The sequence below is a fragment of the Oryza glaberrima genome, chromosome 7 (genome assembly GCF_000147395.1).
Source record: "Oryza glaberrima chromosome 7, OglaRS2, whole genome shotgun sequence".
Classification (NCBI taxonomy): domain Eukaryota; kingdom Viridiplantae; phylum Streptophyta; class Magnoliopsida; order Poales; family Poaceae; genus Oryza; species Oryza glaberrima.
In genome coordinates this window covers 9,824,066-9,844,343 of record NC_068332.1, presented here as the reverse complement: position 1 = coordinate 9,844,343, position 20,278 = coordinate 9,824,066, and the positions used below count along the sequence as shown (strand labels likewise).

The following is a 20,278-nucleotide window of genomic DNA, read 5'->3' as shown; positions in this document are numbered from 1 at the left end:
AATTTGAATTGAACCTTGCTATACACACGAAGAAATCTGTACGAAATTCGTACGAAAACTACCTGCCTACGTGATTTCCATGGCTAGAACACTAGAAGCCCACACAAGATCACAGGCCTACAACACTCTAGATTATTCAATAAGAAAAGCCCATATCAAATTGACAGGTTCAATATCATGCTACTCATTCAGACTTCAGAGCTTCGTTTGAGTGGAGATGCAGAAAGCAAGGATAGAATAAATTCAATCAGTTCTAAAAAAAAATCAATTCAATCAAGCATATGAGCTAGGTGGCGGCTATATGCCTAGGCCTTACCGCCTCAGCTGCCGCCACAATCAGGGTTTACGATTCCGACAGGCCCTTCCATTTCGGGCACTGGCGGAATTCGGAATTTCGCGAAATCCGGTGGAAAACCGGTAAATTCCGAACAAATTTCATAAACCAAAATTTGAATGCAAATTCCCTGAGTTTGTTGACAAGTTCTCAAAAACCTGTCGGTTTTGGCGAAATTCTGATCGAAATTTCGATCTGTAACCTGTAATTTGGACCAACTACTAACTGGGCCTAGTACATGCAATTCGGCCCATGTAATTGTTTTCTTTTTTTAATTCTTTATTCTTTTCTTTCCTGATGTAAGTTTTAGTAAATACACACAATACATCATTTTTTTTAGAATATTTATATCCCAATATGTTCTATGAATATCATAGTATTTATAAGATTTTATTTGTTTTTTCTTTTTTATCAATTCAAATTTGAATTTGGATGAAACTCCTCGAAATCTCATACGGTTTCTACTTTCGAGCCTCGTCGGAATGTCGAAATTTCGCGAAATCAGACCGGATTTTGTTGGAATCGTAATCCCTGGCCACAATACGAGCAGTATTGGGTTGCTTCCTGCATAGTAGGTACGATCTACCATGCCCACACTAATAATAAAGGCAAATTTTGCTACAGGACACTGTAATTTCGTGGTTTTAGCCGTAGGACACTGCCCGAACTCACTTTTGGAGGAAAACACTCTATAAACGTGGTAATTTGGCAATAGACATCATGCTGATTAAAATAATAATTTTCGGTTGAAGAGGAGAGAGAAATGGCATGAAAGTTCTAAAATACCTTGGGCCCATATGTCATATCTTCCATCTCTTATCTCTATCCCCGCTGCGCCGCCGCCTCGATCGAGGACCTCAGCGCTGACGTCTTCCAGGAACAGCTTGGGCATCACCGCGCTGCCCACCCTGAACGACGACGACCCATCCTCCTTCCTGACGTCGGCAAAGCTCACCATGACCATGAGCTTGGTCGCCCGGCCATGGCCGAGCAGGAGCAGCACGGGGTAGAGGCTGTACAGCAGCAGTAGCAAAAGTCCGCAGAAGAGTCCCCCGGCCTCCAGCGCGACGAGTATGAAGTACGGGAAGGTTGACGGCAACATGAGCTGGCCGCCCTCCACCTTGCACACCGTCACGTCCGCCGCCGCCGCCGGCAGCTCGTCCGACGACGACGGCCGCCTGACGACGCGTGGCGGCGGAGACGGAAGATGAGCATGGAGGACCGCTGCTCGCCGACGACACGCGGCTACCGCTGCTCGCCGACTACGCGCTGCTGCAGGGCGCCGTCATCGACTATGCGGCAGCGCCGGCGACGACGGCCTCCTGACGACGTGTTGTGGCGGCGGAGGAGGATGCGTATGGAGGACCGCTGCTCGCCGACGACACTTGGCTGCCGCTACTCGCCAACTACACGCTGCTGCAGGGCGCCGTCATCAACGCCGCCGCGGCGCCGGCGACGACGACCGCCTGACGACGTGTGGTGGCGGGCTAGCGGCGGAGGAGGATGGGCTTGGAGGACCGCTGCTCGCCGACGACACACGGCTGCCGCTGCTCGTCGCGCTGCTGCAGGGCGCCGTCGTGGATGTTGCGGCAGCGCTAGTGTCCGCGGAGTGGAGCGCCGGGAGCAGATTCACCGGCATCTCCACTGACCCGGCCACCGCCACGGCATCGGCCATGGAAGTGTGGGAGGTGAGGATAGAGATATGGAAGATATGACATGTGGGCCCAAGGGTATTTTAGAACTTTCACGTGATTTCTCTCTCCTCTTTAACCGAAAAATATTATTTTAATCGGTGCGGTGTCCATTGGCAAATTACCATGTTTATGGAGTGTTTTTCCCCAAAAGTGAGTTCGGGCAGTGTCCTACAGCTAAAACCATGAAATTGCAGTGTCCTACAGTAAAATTTGCTAATAATAAATCATACATTGATGCACCGATGTATTTGTTTGATATGCTAGCTGATTACTTCGATGCTGCAAAGGACAATAAATATTAGTTGTGTGGTAGTCGATAGTGATATGAGCATGCAGTAGTAATTCCTCAATATGATTTGAACACGATTTACTTGTCTATAGTTTAATCATATGCAGCCTGTGTATAGATTTTCGTAGCACACGGTTTTACAGACAAGTAGAGATATAACTCTTGCTTTTTCGTTTGCACCATACGTGGGCCTGTATTTGTTACGGGCTTAGGTACTTGCAAGATGATTATAGAGCATACAAGCCGAAAAGACAGGCTGCATGTGCTCTTCGTACATGTTTCGTAACAAAAAGTTTCGTAAGTGTAGACTTTTCCATTTGAATTTGAATATCAAATTATGACAACTTCAAACAACATTTACAAGTACTAAATGATTTTAACTAAAAAGTTCATTAACATCAAAGTTGTATAACTCATCAAGATCTATAACTTTTATTTGGGTCATTTCTTCATCCAACAAAACGATTTATAACAATGTTCACAAAATATACATATCTCTTATATAGTTTATAAACTATAAGATAGATATGTTAATTTTGTGAACAATGTTACTATCCCTTTACCGAATGAAGAAATAACCAAAATAAAAGTTATAGATATTGATGAGTTATACAACTTTGATGTTGATGATTTTTTCAGTTGAAATCATTTAGTATTTGAAAATGTCGTTTGAAGTTGTCATAATTTGAAATTAAAATTCAAACTGTTTAAACAAAGTCATATAGAAAAATGGCCAAAACAAAAGTTGTAGATATTGATGTGTTATACAACTTTGTTGTTGATGACCGTTTCAGTTGAAATCATTTAGTATTTAAAAATATTATTTGAAGTTGTCATAATTTGAAATTCAAATTTTATATAGGTAAATCAAACTCATATGGAGAAATAACCAAAATAAAATAGGTTTATCTCAATAAGTTATACAACTTTGTTTTTGACAACTTTTCCATATAAGTTCATTTAGTATGATAAAATTCGATTCAAAGGTTTAATATTTTAAAATTAATGGAAAGGAGGGAGGCAAAATGGACTTCTCGGCTTGGGAGGAGCAAAATGGACTGGCCCATAACAGGCCTTGTTTCATTCCTTCTCTTTAACATTTTTTTTCTTTTTTTTATTATACCATTGTGAAGTAACACACAAAAGTCATACTAAATGAACTCGTATGAAAAAATTATAAAAAACAAAGTTGTAGAAATCATTTAGATCTACCATTTTTCGTTTGGTCATTTCTCCATCTAAGTTTGATTGAACTATATAAAATTTGAATTTCAAATTATGACAACTTCAAATAACATTTTTAAATACTAAATAATTTCAACTGAAAAATTCATCAACAACAAAGTTATATAAATCATCAATAACTACAACTTTTGTTTTGTTCATTTTGCTATATGACTCTGTTTCAATAATTTGAATTTGAATTTCAAATTATAACAATTTCAAATAACATTTACAAGTACTAAATGATTTCAACTGAAAAAGTCATCAACAACAAAGTTGTACAAATCATCAATATCTACAACTTTTGTTTTGGTCATTTTGGTATATGACTCTGTTTCAATAATTTGAATTTGAATTTCAAATTATGACAACTGCAAACAACATTTTCAAATACTAAATTATTTCACCTGAAAAAGTCATCAACATCAAAGTTGTATAACTCATCAATATCTATAACTTTTATTTCGGTCATTTCTTCATCCGATAAAGTGATAGTAACATTGTTCACAAAATTTGCATATCTCTTATATGGTTTTGAAGTATTTAAATCGCGACGAAATTGCTATAACGTTACAGGTTTTGGGCCGGTTTATGACGAAATCGATAAACTGTCACGGATTATGGGCCTTGTATCCATAGTTGCATATCTGTGACGATCTCTGAAAACATCACGAAAATTTCGTCAAATTTCGTCACAGATTAAATAGATTCTTGTAGTGATACCTCCAAAACTAAACCTAAGGACTTCTTGTCTTTTTGTCATTATGTTCACAAGAGTCCAGCAACAAGTAAACCAGGGGGACACACATGTGCTGATCAACGAAAATGTCATGCTCTTCTTGTCTTGATGCTCAGCCAAACATGTTGGGAAGAGGCCTTATTGCCATGAAAGCATCAACCATCTACACAAACAAGGAAATTTGTATGTGTCCCGTTCAGAATACTTGGTTATAATCTTTGCATACGGATGTATGTGTGTGTACAATAGAAACAAGAATTAGAACTTGCAACCAACCCAATTGTAAAGCATGACAAGATCAAACAAAACATTAATTATTTTCATTACCTCCTCAGTCACTTGAGCTCTAGCCCTCTGATGTCTAGCAACCAGCTCAGATAGAACTTCGATGAGTCGTTGCTTCACTTCGCCAGTTAACATCCTTCCTGCCTTGTACTCCTGGTATTGGGAAATAAATTTTATAATGGATAATGAGTTTCATATATAATGGTAGTGCAACTTAGTTTTCCACAATAAGAAATGCACCTTCTTTATGTGCTCAAGCTCATCATCGTCTTGTAGGAAGAAGTTTAGGTACTTGATTGAGACATCCACCTGAACAACACAAGAATTCACAGATCACTTTGGTGTTTCTTGAGAAATACAGGAATTAACTGGAATATTACAGGCAGATTATAGAAATGAAGATCACAATATTCAGCATATTAGCACTGAAATGTGGACATAGAAGGCTTCATCAAGAAACACAAAGGGCTTCTAACTACATGCATTAGAATTGGTAGCTTCTGCTGATCATTCAAATTCGAGTATCGTGTTGATTCTTAAATCTAACTTCTGTTTTCTAAGCAAAACTCAGAATACAGTGCATAATTCTAGCATAGTAGTTTGGTGTTCAGTAGTGGTCAATACTTGGGAAAGAGCTTACATCAAGATTAGCACCAAGTTCCCTATGGAGCTCCACGGTGTCCTGGCCACCTGAGAAAGCATATTTATTCACCTGGAAAATAATGGAAATAGCTTTTATAAGCCTATGAAATAATAGAACTACAAGATACCATAATTTAAATGGCCGAACTAAAGCGTGTGATTGAGTAAATATTCCAGATGAAACCTTTGCCTTTATTTGTTTAGAATTATCTGTCACATATATTGCAGAGTTTGGGTCACTGGCCGACATTTTAGTGCTCTCCCCCTGTTAAAAGGAAATCAAGCAATCGACATAAAGTAATGCACGTGAAATTATGATTATTCGAAGTAAAACCAAAAAAAATTCTGAGCAAGTTAATTACAAGTCGTCAAATTGCACCAGCTCTAATGTTCAGTCCTACATCCAAGCTCTCCCTAAAAGAAATACCTGAAGTGCAGGGAAAAATCTTGACTCAATCAGTGAAGGTTTCTGAAAACCAAGTTTGGGAGCAACATCACAAGTCATCCTAAAATAAGGATCCTGCATAAATATAAATTAAGATTAAATAGGCAACTCAAAATATGCCAAACTAAATACATATATGTACCAACACTCCAGTACCTTTAATGAGAAATATCGGATATGCTTTCATGATAGTAGATCACTAAATCAAGTATTGGAAAAATATTTACTTGACAAGCACTCAGTACAAATTTAGAGCTGCCAGATAAATCTCTCTACATATTTTAATGCCAATAAGAAGATATACAACCAATTATGTCAGATAAGGGCAGGCTGCCTAGAAATTCCCTTTCTCAGACACCACCTTGCGTGGAAGTTCTTTTTACTGGTTTATTACATGTGGTATAACGCTAGTTGGGTTATTTCCAACATTAATGATTGATATTTCCGAATGTTGACAGTCATATTCGATGCATGGATGATACGGCTATATACAAACATGTAGAACATTTTGGTATCTTTAAATGCAAATGTTTACAAGTCAAGGCTCTAAACTTGGCTTTTGCGTATGGGAGTGGGTCAAATTCAAATTTAGAGATGGAAAAGAACAAGAAGAAACAAACTAAGTCCAAATTTTGTGCTGAAAAATCTATATATTATCAGTATACTAGCAAGTAGATACAAAAGCAATTATGTTGTACTGTCGAGATAATCAGACCAGAGATATCATACCTGGTCTATAGCACATGGGATAAGGCACGGCAGATGGTCATCATTGTCATGAAAGAGATGTGGAAACGATGATGAGAATGATTGAGCAGCCTGCACAGGAGGAAAGCTGACCTTGCCAATTTGATCTTCCGGACTAATTCCAAATATCCCTTTAAGCTGTCATCCAAGAGTAAGAGTATTAGAAAACATGACGCTTAAAGATAAGTAATGAATCTCCATGGTGTTAACAAATATTTAAGCAAGAACACCAAGAGCAGAGAACAATCTTAATAGAATAGTTCTCACATTGTTATATGTCACACGGTTGGAAACTTCAAGCATATTTAGTAGGGGCAATTATGTTCTTGTCCTCACTTTGAGTTGCAATTGTGATTTTACCCTAACTTTTCAGGGTTTGTGATTTTGCCCTCACTTTTTTGAAACGAAGCTCTGTTCTGTCCCTGTTTTGCCCCTATTCTGTTAGCATCACTTAACAGCGTCAACTTAGCACTAGAAGGACTTGTATACCCTTTACACATTTGCCTCTCCTTTTTTGATATAATGTGCATATATTTCGAATTTGACCAAACTTTGACAAATTTTGGAAGAATTTAACATCATTTCTGCAGCATTTTCAAAGAACTTGCATCGGGTGCAAAAATTCACCAAAAAAATTCATCACATTTACCAGGAAGAAATCACCATTCACCAAACAAATCTCTCGCAGATACAAGACATGAAAATGGGAAAGAAAACAGGGGATTTGCAGCAGATTTCCACCATGCACAAGATTTACTCCATTATGTCTCCTAATCCTGTATTTGCAATAGCGTTAGGCCTCCGTCCCTGCGCCGGCAAGAGGTTAGGAGCGCCAGCCCGCCGGCGGCAAGTCGCGCCTCCCTGATTCCCCAGCCTGCGCTCCAGACCGAGGACGCCGCCGTGCCTGCCTACATCCTTTAACAGCGCCATCCCGCCGCCAAGCTACCTGCTCGCTGCTCGCTTGCTCGCTGGCCGACGGAGCCGCCGCTCCTCTCCGCCGCCGCGCTGGCCACGGGGCCGCCGGCCGCCGCGCCTCCCTGCGCGTGCACCCGCGGGGCCGCCGCGCCGCGCCTCCATGCGCTGCCGCAGCGCCTCCCTGCCCGCGCCCCGACTCCGCCGCGCGCTGTTCCGCGGCAGCTGGCCCCACCGCCACTCCTCCATGCCGCCCGCTGGCCGCGCGTCGCCGCCGCCGCTTGCAACCCAGCTAGGGTTTTGGAGTGAAAATCGGGACAGTAAGGGATTGGGGATTTGGCTCTTTTATTGAACCAAGGGTAGAATGGTCATTCATAAATGATAATAACATTTTCTATCTTTGTTTAATTCTGAAATTCCGGACCCACCAAACTTCTGTCAAAACTAGGGGCAGACGGCTGCTTCATTTAAAAAAAGAGGGGCAAAATCACAAACCCCTGAAAAGCAGGGGTAAAATCACAATTGAATTGTAAAGCAAGGGCAGAAACATAATTGCCCCTTTCATAAAATGCCCTGTAAGAAAAAGACAGAGGGTTACTACTTTATCATAGAATAAAAGCTAGCTGAGTGAAAAAAAAAAAAAGACCAGCCAGACATTTATATTTTAATTGATAGTTAGGAAGTACTTCCTCCGTTTCACAATACAAGTTATTCCAGCATTCCCCATATTCATATTGATGTTAACGATTCTATATATACATATATATATATATAGATTCATTAACATCAATATGAATGTGGAAAATGGTAGAATGACTTACATCGTGAAACGGAGGGACCCTCCAACATAACTGAAATCTGTAAAAATGAAAGTTTTTTCAATGTCAAATCCACAGGTGATAATGTCTTTGGCATTTTCATGGGCAAGCCTGTTACGTTCGGCAATAGTCAAGTTCTTCCACATAAACTTTTCATCGTCAGTTAGCTGTATCACCAGCGGCACCTTGAAAGCATCCTGGAAGTACTCCCTCACCAAGACCAAGAAAAAATTAAATCATCTTGGATGTTACAAGATCAAATAGTGAATAAATAGTGAATGTAAACATGCAACCAATGAGTATTTAGATGACTCCTTGGGTTCTAATAAAACATTTAATTTATCTCTTCATTTAAGTCTTGAATGCATAAAGACTATAAATAGAAACAACTTATTTGGAAAAAACTCAAATGTGAAATAGGTGTAACTTTTGTGGATGGAGGGAGCACCTGACAAGAGATATCTTGATTGTTAATAAATACTAGTTGACAAATGATTTCAGTTCACTTGTATCCGGGACTGGGAGCAATGCTTATTTTGTGAACATGAAGGGGATGAGGTGGCCGAGATGTAGCACCTCCGATGAGGGTCCCCTCTGTTGGGATACACGTAGACTACGATAGCATAAATTAAAATTTTCTATCACGTAAACCAGGAACCATGCAAGTATTAGATCATAGATCGTTACCACTCGACGCGCTGCGCAGTTGAAGAAGACGCTAAGAAGTCGAAGGAACTCTCACGAAGTAGCGCGCGTCGATGTAGAGGAAGTAGTCAATCGCACCAGCTCGACCTTCTCCTCCTCGTGCGTTCTCCTCGCCGTACTCCCAAGCCGATCAGCACCGCAAACCAGCGCCGCCTCTACCGGTATCCACACGTACAGGGACGGAACGCCACGCGCAGATGTACTAGCACCCGCGCACGGATAGGGTTTTGCTCGGGTAGAGAAGTGACTGTCGCGCCCGGAAAAATACCTTTTCCAGAACGCTAGTGTATTAGTCCCCGTCCCATGAAAAGCCGGGGTACACCAAATAAACAGGATACAAAAGGCACATCTTTATTATATCGATAATATTTACATTATTACAAAGGCACTTCAGGCCTGACAAACAAAAATAAACAGCAGCGGACTAGCGGGCCTATAGCTCCATCTTCACAGGCGCTCAACTAGGGTATAAGCCAGGACTCCACCCAGGACTTCTTCTCCAAAACTTCTCTTACTGAAGAGGGGAAAGATAGAGCAAGAATGAGTACAACCACAGTACTCAGCAAGCCACACCAGGAGATGCATGACTAATGCAAGGGGGTAGAAGGGGATAATAATAGGGGTTAGGTTTTGCAGTAAACAGCATTTAAAAGTCACTTAGTTGCCCAAAGCTATTTTGTAAACACGATCATAGAGCTACACAATATTATTAATCAAGGCCGTGAACCCACGCGAACATGCCTTAACCCAAGGCCTACGATGATTCAGACCGAACTGGCAACCAGACCCAGGTCCCAGCTCGTCCCAAGCCAACCCAGGCCAACCATTCCATATTTTAGTTGTTAAGCAAGTTTTAAGAATTAAACCACTAACGTGGGTACATTGCTAGGCTTGCCCATATCTGAGGGTGCGGCTATTCGAATAGATTATACTCTGATCAGAGGTGTACATCTTTACCCACAAGACACATCTTTACTCCGCATTCCACGGCCGTAGAAAACATCATATAGGATGTGGCATAACCCCTTTACCCATCCTAGCCGTGACAAAAGCACCGACCCAACCCCGCCTACGGCCGGAACCCCCGAGACAGGTAGGCAGGATCGAGCCCCGACTTCATTCATCTCCATCCGTGTACTCTTGCCAGGACTAGACTGAGCACCGAGTTAAGCCTTACCCATTAGACATGTGGTTAGTACGGTAGTGCTTTGCAATAGAGGCCCGAAGACCGGTCCTTATAGTGGCCGAGGTGCTACTAACATAACCATGCACCTCGAGCCCAGCCTAAAACCATTTTGGGAGTTTTGAATAGAGGGGGATGTCACAGCCTGATTTTTCGTTTTAGGATTTATAATTTATTTAATAAATTATTAATAGAATTTATATTAAATGTTCATTAATTTACAAGTGAAGTTAAATGTGGGAAATAAAATTTCCTAAATATAAAGCACGGATGGATTTAATTTTTATTAAATTCTCCATGGTTAGTTATACTCTCTGGAATTTTCTCGGATTTTTCGGAGCTCAATTTCTAATTTTAATAATACAAAGAACAATTCAGTAATTAGTTAATCAATTAATGATCTAATTATAATTATGTTAAGTGCTTTTCTTGTTTAAAAATCCTTAAATTATAAATTGTTGTTTAAAAGGAATTATTAGAAATGATCTTAAAAGCCTAAAAGAGAAGATCTAATTTTAATTTGTTAAATCTCAATATAAAAGTGGGCTAGATAAAATTTTGTTAAATACTTCTCTTGTTTCTATAGTTCCTAGATTTTTCTGGGATTTATTTGAGCCAAGGAAGTATTTTTAATCAATATCATTTCATGAATAATTTAAATTGAAAAAGGTTTTAAAAGTCCCCTTTTGGCTTTGGGCCGAAAGTTGGCCCAAGTTTCTCTCTCCCTCTCCTCGGCCTGCTTGCGTCCGGCCCAGCTGGCCCAATCCGCCGTGCCCTCCCTTCTCTCTCTCAGCCACGGACAGGTGGGGTCCACCTGTCAGTCGTCTTCAACCTCCGGCCGCTGTTGCAGCCGCGTCGCACCGCTGTTGTAGCCGCCGCCTTCGGTCGCCGTTGCTACCATCAGGATTGCCAGGAGGAGCAGCACCTCGTCCACCCCTCCGCTGCTGCCGTTTCTCGTCGGAGCGCCGCCGTCACCACCGACCCGAAGACCGCCGCCGCTTCAACTTCGCCACCGTCGTCATCCGTCGTCGTTTGCCGTCGTCCAAGCCGTTGGTGAGTTCGCCGAGTCGAGCTCTACCCGTTGGTGTCCTCCGTTTGCGCCGCCTCGCCGCCGTTCGCCGTCGAGCCTGTGGTCCCGAGCCGCCGCCGGCGATGACATCATCGCTGATGTCATTGCTGACGTCATCCATAGCCCGTGGTGGACCGGATCAATCTCGGCCGTCCGTTCGGCTTAGATTAGATCTCGGCCGTTGGTTTTGTAGACCGTCTCTTTGAACCCGGTTTACCGTGGACCGCCTTCGATGACGCAATAAATCCCTTTTTCCTTTCAAAAATAATTCTTTATTGCGTCATAATTCAATTAAAATCCATATAAATGCTTTAATCCAGTTTAATCTTTATAAATTCATAATCATTGTAACTCGGTTTAATGTGGTTCAAGTTGCAAAAGTTGTATAAAATAAACATCTACATATTAAAATTATCCATAAATTGAATTAATTTTATTTAATCCTTTTTAAATAGGCTTTAATTAGATTAAATCTTGTAAAATTCATAATTAATTCATATGAAGTCAGAATGAGGCCGTTCAAGTCTCATAAATCCTCTAAAATTATGACCTACATTGTTGCTTACTTTATATGTATTGTTTATTTGGTTTTTATTAGTTTTTTTTCCTTGTTTTGCGTGTTAGCTTGTCGTTTCCGTCGTTTCGAAGGTTTGCGAGTGCGCCGGAAGTGTTCAAGAAGATTAATTGAAGACCTGTTATTGCAAGACAAGTCACACAGATCCCAAACACAATTCCTTTGAGCATGTTGATCCTATAATTAAATTCTCTATTTATTTCAACTGTGCATTTATTTTCGAATGTCACCGTGTGGTGTGAATTATTCCTTTGTATGGCCAATTTGCATTAATTACTCTATTCCTTGATACCTTGGGTTATTATAATTTGACTAGTTGAGCTTTATATATTGGTTCAGCTAGATGTTAAACATTAGCACACAATTGGGATAACTAATGTTTCACTATTACTTAATGATGGATATTTAATGATAGCTCACGATGGTCAATCGTTGGTCAATCGTGATTGGTTAATTAATGTGCCAACTAAAACTTGATAATGGTGGGTTGTGAGCACATGGTTTTGATGGTCGTACTCATGACAATTAAGGACCGATTCACGAGTTTCGGTTGTGAAACATTAACCGTGCCAACCACAAGCCAGAATGGGCAACGGCTGGACACTTTGTATAACAAGGCTCATTGCGGAGGACCAGACTGAGAAGTGGCGGAGATAAGCCCACAAGGGTCACTTGGGAGTCCATGCCTCTGGTTTTTGAGGGGGTGACTACGATCCAGGAACGGTGCACTACTTTGGGTTGAGTTATGCGAGGGGTCTTGTCACAACTACACAAATGGTGACATGTTCAGCATGGGCACATGATGATATGGTGACATATTGTGGAGTTGTGTCTTGTGGGTACAGTGGTACACCTCTGGCTAGAGTAAAACTATTCGAATAGCCGTGCCCGCGGTTATGGGCGGGTCGAACAATGTCTTTCGTGATTAGTCCCACACTACTCATTAATAATAATGTGGTAATTGATGGTAATTAATTTAGTTCCTGCTTTGGAATGGTACATTCCTGGTTTGGAGATAGATCTGTGCAGCCGGGTATGGTTGTTCAGGATGGTTGGGCCTGAGCAGCATGGGTGTGCTGTTCAGTGTTGATTAATATTGATGATTAATTACTCTACTGTTTTACAATTCTCAAATGTTTGCTAAATGCTGCTTTTGCAAATGAGCCCTATATTATGCCATCCTTTTAGTATCCTTATGCACTTGCATATTTGTTGTGTGGCTTGCTGAGTATGTCATATGCTCACCTTGCAATAATCAATCAAACCTCAGTTGAAGACAAGTTGCAAAGGAGAAGATGTTTGGCTTATACCCCAGTTGAGCTGCCTGTGGGAGTGAAGCCGGAGCTTCGCTAGACCGTAATTCCGCTGCTGTTTTCTTTTCTTTTGTAAGTATGTAACGTTATTATTATGATGGATTTGTATATTAAATTGTCAGTTTGTGTACCTCGGCTGATTCCTGGACGAGGGTTTTATGCACAAATAAGTTCGGAAATTACTAGTGAATTTCCGGGCGTGACAGGGGAGGTGTGTGTTTCAGTTCCATCACAAGCCAACCATTCCATAATGTCCAAATGACATGAGAACTCCCAAAGTCTAAAGTTATAAAACCACCTAATGTTGCCTAATTAATCAGCGAAGCATCTACGTAAGTTCATACTAGTGGAACCATGAATAGAGTAACCACTAGTTGGGGTTTTGTTTTCCTAGGGTGAACGAGGTGATAATAGGAAGTGCTAAATAAAACAGTGATAACGCGGGAATTTAAATAAAACGGTAATGCAATAATTTAAATTAAAATAATTTTAAAAACTGGGATTCAATATGCTCAAGGATGATGAGACTTGCCTTGCTCAGAGAGAACGGCCTTCCGAACCTTCGGCGACGACCGCGAACCACGCTTCCGAAACCTCCGGAATGACAGAAGCTACACGAAGCACACAAGCAAAGCTACAACCCTATAAAGAAGTAATAAAAATACATAAGAAGAAAGCACACGGTTCTTTAGGTTATAACAAACATTAGGAGACTTGAACGGGTCGATTCGGGGTTCGTATGATAAAGATATGATCATCCGAAGTTTAATGCTGTTATATGGAGATTTATGGATTATTATGATTAGGTTTTGCAATTATAAAACATGTGCAAGTGCTAGCCTTGAAAAGACAGGAAGGCTGCGCTGTTGACATGCGGACCCCACATGTCAACCTAATGGACCACGGTAGACCAAGTACACAGAGACGATCCACGGGTCGACGGAAGCAGACCCCATGTGCCAACTGAGGCGAGTGGCCGACAAACGGACTCCACTAGACACCACGCGGGCTGCACACGTGGAAACCACGTGGCTACCGAGCGGACACACAAACACGGTCACCACACGCACCCACGAATGACTACCGACACCGGTACATGGGTACCGGGGTCGACAAACACACAATGGGCATGGTGCAACAACGAAAGGACGAGGACGGGCCAGTGAGAGGACGGATCCTTACTACCACGCGACGAGGTGTGGAACGACGACGACGAATGACGCGGCAGAGACGGACGGGAATGACGGAGACAAACGGACGACACTTCTCCAGCGATCCTTGGATGAAGGCAGGACGAGGCCGACTCAGGGCTTGACGACGCGGAGCCGAGGACGAAGACAACAACGAGGCTGCAGCAGACTTGACGAAACGTGGGCGACGAATGAACGCGGCTTGACAGAGGGACGAACGCCACGATGATCAAGAACGACGGGAGGACGACAACCAGAACCGGCGAGGAGGCGACGAGGGCAGCCGGCAGCAGCTACACGGATGCGAGGATGGCGCGGAACACACCGCTGCGATGACGACGATGGAGGCTGCACCGCGGGACGACAAGCCGGCGAGGATGAACAGTGAAGGCGATGACGGACACCGGCAGTGGGGTTCGGATGGAGGGGAGGCGATGCCGAGGACGACGTCGCCGGTTCGCCGCTGCGATGCCGGAGGTGGTGGTGGCGTGGCCGACAGCGCACGGGAGGAGGAAGGGCCGACCGGGGAAATTCCGGCGAGGCGGATGGAGAGGCCGGCGCGGCATGGCGGTATTCCGGCGAAATACGGGCGACGCTTGGATGGGGAAGATGACGGCGTTCTGGTGCCGGGAGAGGTGGTGGCGACGTCGGCCGGCGCACAGGAGACGCGGCAGAGGCGGCCGGAGGCGGAACAGTGGCGGCAACGCCACTGTTGCCGGCGGGGATGCACTTCCGGAGGTCTCCGTGGGAAACGGAGAGCAGGCCGGGGAAGGGGAGGCGACTACGATGCGGGGGAGGCAACGGCACAGCTGGCCGGCGTGCTGACGTGGCGGCAGGGGCAGCTGGATTTGGCCGGCAGTGTAGGAGAGAGAGGAGGTCGGCGACGGTGTGGCTAGGGAGCTCGGGAAGGGGGAAAACAGAAGGAGAGGTGGACTAGGGCTCCGTTTTATAGGCAATGGAGGGGAGTGCCGACCACTAGAGGGGACGGGAACGACGCCGGAGAACGTGGCCGGCGGCATCAATGGCGGTCAAAGAAGAGGGATTAAATCCCGGTGATTGGGGGCGGGATTAAAGGGGGAAAGTTGGGGAAATAATGAGGAAGGGATGGGGATTCCGTTTCTGCAATTTATTTGGCCGGAACTTGCGCAGTGGAGCGGGATCGAAGGATGGCAGCGCTAGGGTTCGGGAGGGAAAATAATTCTATGTGGTAGCGCCGCACCAAGCTTCTCGTGCGGCACTGCACGAATTGGCGACGCGTGTCCAGCTGCCTCCCGTGCGAGCCACGTCTAACGTGATTTTTGGTGGAGCCGAGCCGACGCCTATCACAACGAGTCCAAGCCGCAGGCCCACACCTTGAAGTCGAACCGTCGCTCTCATCTGCTATAGCGACGATGGCGGCAACTGCTGTTGTTTCTGAAACGGCGGTGGCACATTTGAGTCCCCCCTACAGCGGGCGACGGCGCGTCAGTGCAAGGCCGCGAGGCGTGAGCGGCATGGCCGCATGGCGGCAACCGACACTCCGACAGGCAGGCGGGCAGCCGAGCGTCAGAGCGGCCACGTGAACCGCGAGCAGCAGGCCGGCGGCAGCGTGGCGCCGCGGGAGCACGTGAGCAGGAGCAGCAATGCAGCAGGCTAGCGGCGGCGCGCGCGGGAGCGCGCTGCGCGAGAGCAGGAGCAGCCGAGCAGCAGCACCGCAGGAGCAAGCAGGTCTGCAGGGAGCAGCAGCAGAAAAGTCATGGCATCTTGATCAAGTCAAAACAAAAGACTTGTATAGTCTCCATGGATAGGAGGAGCAGCCATGTTCGAAAAATCTCTATGCATATTATCATCAACGTTTGCATCAAAAGAGACCTTATAAAAAAATGAAATTATTCAGGCCAAGTGCAGCTAAATGAATTATTGAAAGGAAAGCAAGGCCATGCCGCTCGCGCCTCGTGGCCTTGCGCTGATGCGCTGTCGCCCGCTGTAGGGGGACTCAAGCGTGCCGCCGCCATTTCAGAAGCAGCAGCAGCAGCCGCCACCGCCGTCGCCATAGCAGATGAGAGCGACGGCTCGGCTCGGCTCCACCATAGTGATAGGCGTCGGCTCGGCTCCACTAAAAATCGTGATAGACGTGCCTCACGCGGGAGGCAATTGGACACGCATCGCCAGTTCACGCAGTGCCGCACGAGAAGCTTGGTGCGACGCTGCCGCATAGAATTTTTTTCCATTTGGGAGAGGGATAGAGAGGAGCGGCCGGCTGGAAGTTGAAGACGACCGGGTGGGTGGACCCACCGGTCAGGCACGAGGCGCGCACATGCGCCGCGCGTGCAGAGGGGCGCGAGGGAGAGGAGGGAGGCGATTTTTTTTCATTTTTAAATTTTTTTCTTTTAATATTTACAGAAATAATCTATCGGCGCAAAAAATTACAAAAATAGACCCTGCCGCCCTAGTGGAGGGCGGCAAGCTGACGTGGCAAACGGCGGCTCGACGACGCCGTCTGCCGCCGTCTGCAAAAATTGCATTTAGCCCCTTGCCACCCTCTGGGGTTAAATGCATTTTTCGCAGCCCTAAAGAGCATTTGGCTCGTACTTTTTTGCATCTGAGCCGGCAAGGGACCCAGATGGAAAAAGTACCGGCCAAAAAGTACTAGGTCCGGGCTGGCTTTTTTGCATGGGGTCCCCTTGCCGCCCAAACAAAGGGCGGCAAGGGTTTTCGTGCAAAAAACCCTCCCTCTCCCATCTGCCGTCACCGCCCGTCCCTCCCCCGTTTGCCACGTCAGCTTGCCGCCCTAGTGGAGGGCGGCAGGGTCTATTTTTGTAATTTTTTTTGCGCCGATGGATTATTTCTGTAAATATTAAAAGAAAAAAATTAAAAATGAAAAAAAATCGGAGGAAGGCGGCCTGGGGCGGCTGGTCGGCTGGGCCGGGACAGGGCAGGGGTGGCCCAAGCGGAAGAGGAGGGAAGAGATGGGCCGGGAGGAGGAGGGGAGGCCTGGGAGAAAGAGGGGAGGAAAAAGAGAGGGCGGAAAGAGAGACTTCGGCCACGGGCCGAGGGAGAGAGGAAAGGAACTTTGGGCCGGACTTGGCCCAAAGGAAAAGGAGGATTATTTTTAGTTTCCTTTTTAATAAACTTTCTTAATTGTTGTTGTTGCTTAATAATTATTTTCGATGCTCTGAAAATTCAAGTAAAATTTGAGGGCTCATTTTAGACCAAGGGGAATTTAACAAAAATTCTCCGGGCCACAAAATAATTTTTCTTGTACGCATTTTAATGTTTGCCAATTTCTATTTGAATTTTGATTAATTCTATTATTCCTTTTAGAAAATGATTTTTATTTTGGGATGAATTTATCAGGACGTGACAGTGACGGCTAGGGTTTCTCACGTGATGCAATGCCTCCGCCGGTTACACCCCTCACGAATATATAGGATCCATCACTCGGGCCTCCAAGGCCCATAGGACTCCTATTCGGATCCCTATCCGAATTAAGCTCATATTGGATCTCCATCCAATCCCCTTATTCTGGCCCATTAAGCGTGCAACCCTGTAGGTTCATGTATATTCAGCTGTAACCCGAAAACTCCTTTTCGGTTCACGCGTCAACAGCGGCCCCTAGCAGAACGTATTGACCCACCAGGCATACATAAAGATCATATCGGCTGAACCTCTAGTGTATACTTGTATGAACCCTTTGCCTCACGATATCGATTAAGCTCAAGGCTAGATATGTGCCATCCTCTAATAGCTCAATCATTCACTCGACCTGTTGACAGATTATATAACTTGTGATTGACTCCTCAATCACCTTTGACATGGCCATGCACTTCCATAATCTACAACATCGAGGGGCCCAGAGATATCTCTCCATAGGAGGGGCAAATCCCATCTTGATTATTCATATCCCACTACATGTTTCATAGCATACCCGAAAACTACTTTTATAACTACCCAATTACGGCGTAGCGTTTAGCAGTCCCTAAGTAAGCTGCTACACATATTGGGAACCATGATAATCTCAGGTCTAAGGATTCAACACCAACACTAAATGAGATCACTAATGACACAACACATATGGCTCTTGCAGTGTCTCATGTTGGATCTATCCAACAACATGTTCACTAACATGTGTCCACATTATTAATTTGGTATCTCTATACCATGATCCTTGAGACATGATCATCAATTAATATATGTGCTGATCATCTAAACATATTTGTTCCACATATGATATTTGATCAGGGATCCTTTAGAAATAGCAACACACAACATAAAGAGTCTCATGAAAGAATCACATATTCATTAACCAATAATGAGTTTATCTATTTCAAGGAACAAAGTCGGATAAGTATGTAAACATAGTGTGTGATACAATTATCGTGATACAATTATCTCTATGATTGCCTCTAGGGCATATCACTAACACCCTCCCCGTGTAGAGGTAAAATTTCTCCCCCGCCTCATACAGGTCCAGTATCCTCCTCAAATCCCTATCCAACAAACAAAAACCATCCGCAATTCAGTCGCCAACTCCTCCAATTTAGCTGCAGAAGAACACCGGTGAGCGAAGAAGATCCCGCGGCGGAGGAAGCGATGCGGTGGGCGGGAGGTGAGGCGGGCGATGCGGTCGATGAGCGCGGCGTCGAGGCGGTTGTAGCCGAAGCGGTCCACCATTTTTTCGTAGTCGATGGTGCCGCCCTCCCCCCGGAGCGGACACCTCCCATGGCGTCACCACCTGCTCCACCTCCTTACATGGAGGATCAGCTGCCATGGCCGCCAGCAGATCTATCTCACGATACTACTCGGCGGCGTTTCGAATCAAACACACCGGCGCGCCCCGTGGAGATATCGAATCGAGCTTTCCCAAAAACAAGAACGACTTGAGCTGCGTGAGTGTCGAAACATGAATTCGGCAATAATAAAAGGGGGTAGCGCACGAGACCTAAAAGTGGATGGATGCAGAGACAAGGATTTAGACAGGTTCAGGCCCTCTCAATGAGAGGTAATACCCTACTCTTGTTTGGGGATTTGAATCCGGCGGGTGTAGTATAGATCTGACGATCATGTGTGCTCATATGCCCCCTAGAGGGCCTCCTGCCCACCTTATATAGGATGGGGGGCAAGATTACAAGATAGAAACCTTAACCAATACGGTATCGGTTTCCTAAATCTACTTTACAATATTATCAAACCAGGACTTTAGGCTGTTCCATAATATACAAGGAAACGTAATACTCAAGTCATAATCTGTTACATATTTCATAGATATAAGCTATCCCCTATAACTAGTCGGATAACCATGCCATGTGGGTATGGGGTACCCATAATCTCCACAGTAGCCCCTGAGACCTTCACAGTCGAAAAGATAATCTTCTCTCGAACTAGATTACTCCAAAGGCGAGTGCTTCAATCATCTTTGCCATGGTCTCCCGAGTACTTTTACCAAATCTGAAGACTGTGGAGGGCTGAAAAATAATTGAATGTAGACTTAGGTGCATCGACTAGATGCACCTAATAGGTATAGCCCCCGACTATGTGATTAGTCGAATAAACTAAACATATAGTCAAGGAGTAAATAATCCAACCAACCGAGCGGTTTTGATAATTGTAGTCAACCAAGTGACTTGATATCAATACATAGCATATGTGGTGTGAATCCCCGAATAATATGATCCGAGTGATATACCGACTGCTTTGTAGAATATGATGCTTGCAACCTAAAGTTGACTACATCATTCAAAATTCACATAGCAAAACAGCTAAAAAGAAGCTTGTATGTTGTGAATAAAGCAATTTCCAAAGTATTGGGCATACACCATGCGCACACTGATTTAACAAATGTGCTTGAGTCCCTAAAAGACACATGGTTTCACCACACCTGAAAATATATGGCATATGTGGTATAAAATCCGAGTAAATAAACTCATAAAGGATTTACCAACCGCCTGGAAAATGACCAAAATATATAATCAGCCTAAGCCATAATATTGGTCAATAAAAATGCACACTTACGTGGCAAAAAGCAACGATATTGTATCCAATCAATTGCTTGATAAACCCAAACAGCGCCTTGACTATATAAAAAAGTCAGCGGGACAGCTATGAAAAACTTCATTGTTGGGCACCCTTTAAAATG

The 20,278-nt window shown here is 44.3% G+C and overlaps 1 pseudogene; it reads right to left on the bottom strand.

The window, feature by feature from the left end:
* Positions 1–3,997: 3,997 nt before the first annotated feature.
* LOC127780169 (tryptophan--tRNA ligase, cytoplasmic-like) lies at positions 3,998–18,913 on the bottom strand (annotated as a pseudogene).
* Between the last annotated feature and the right edge of the window lie 1,365 nt (positions 18,914–20,278).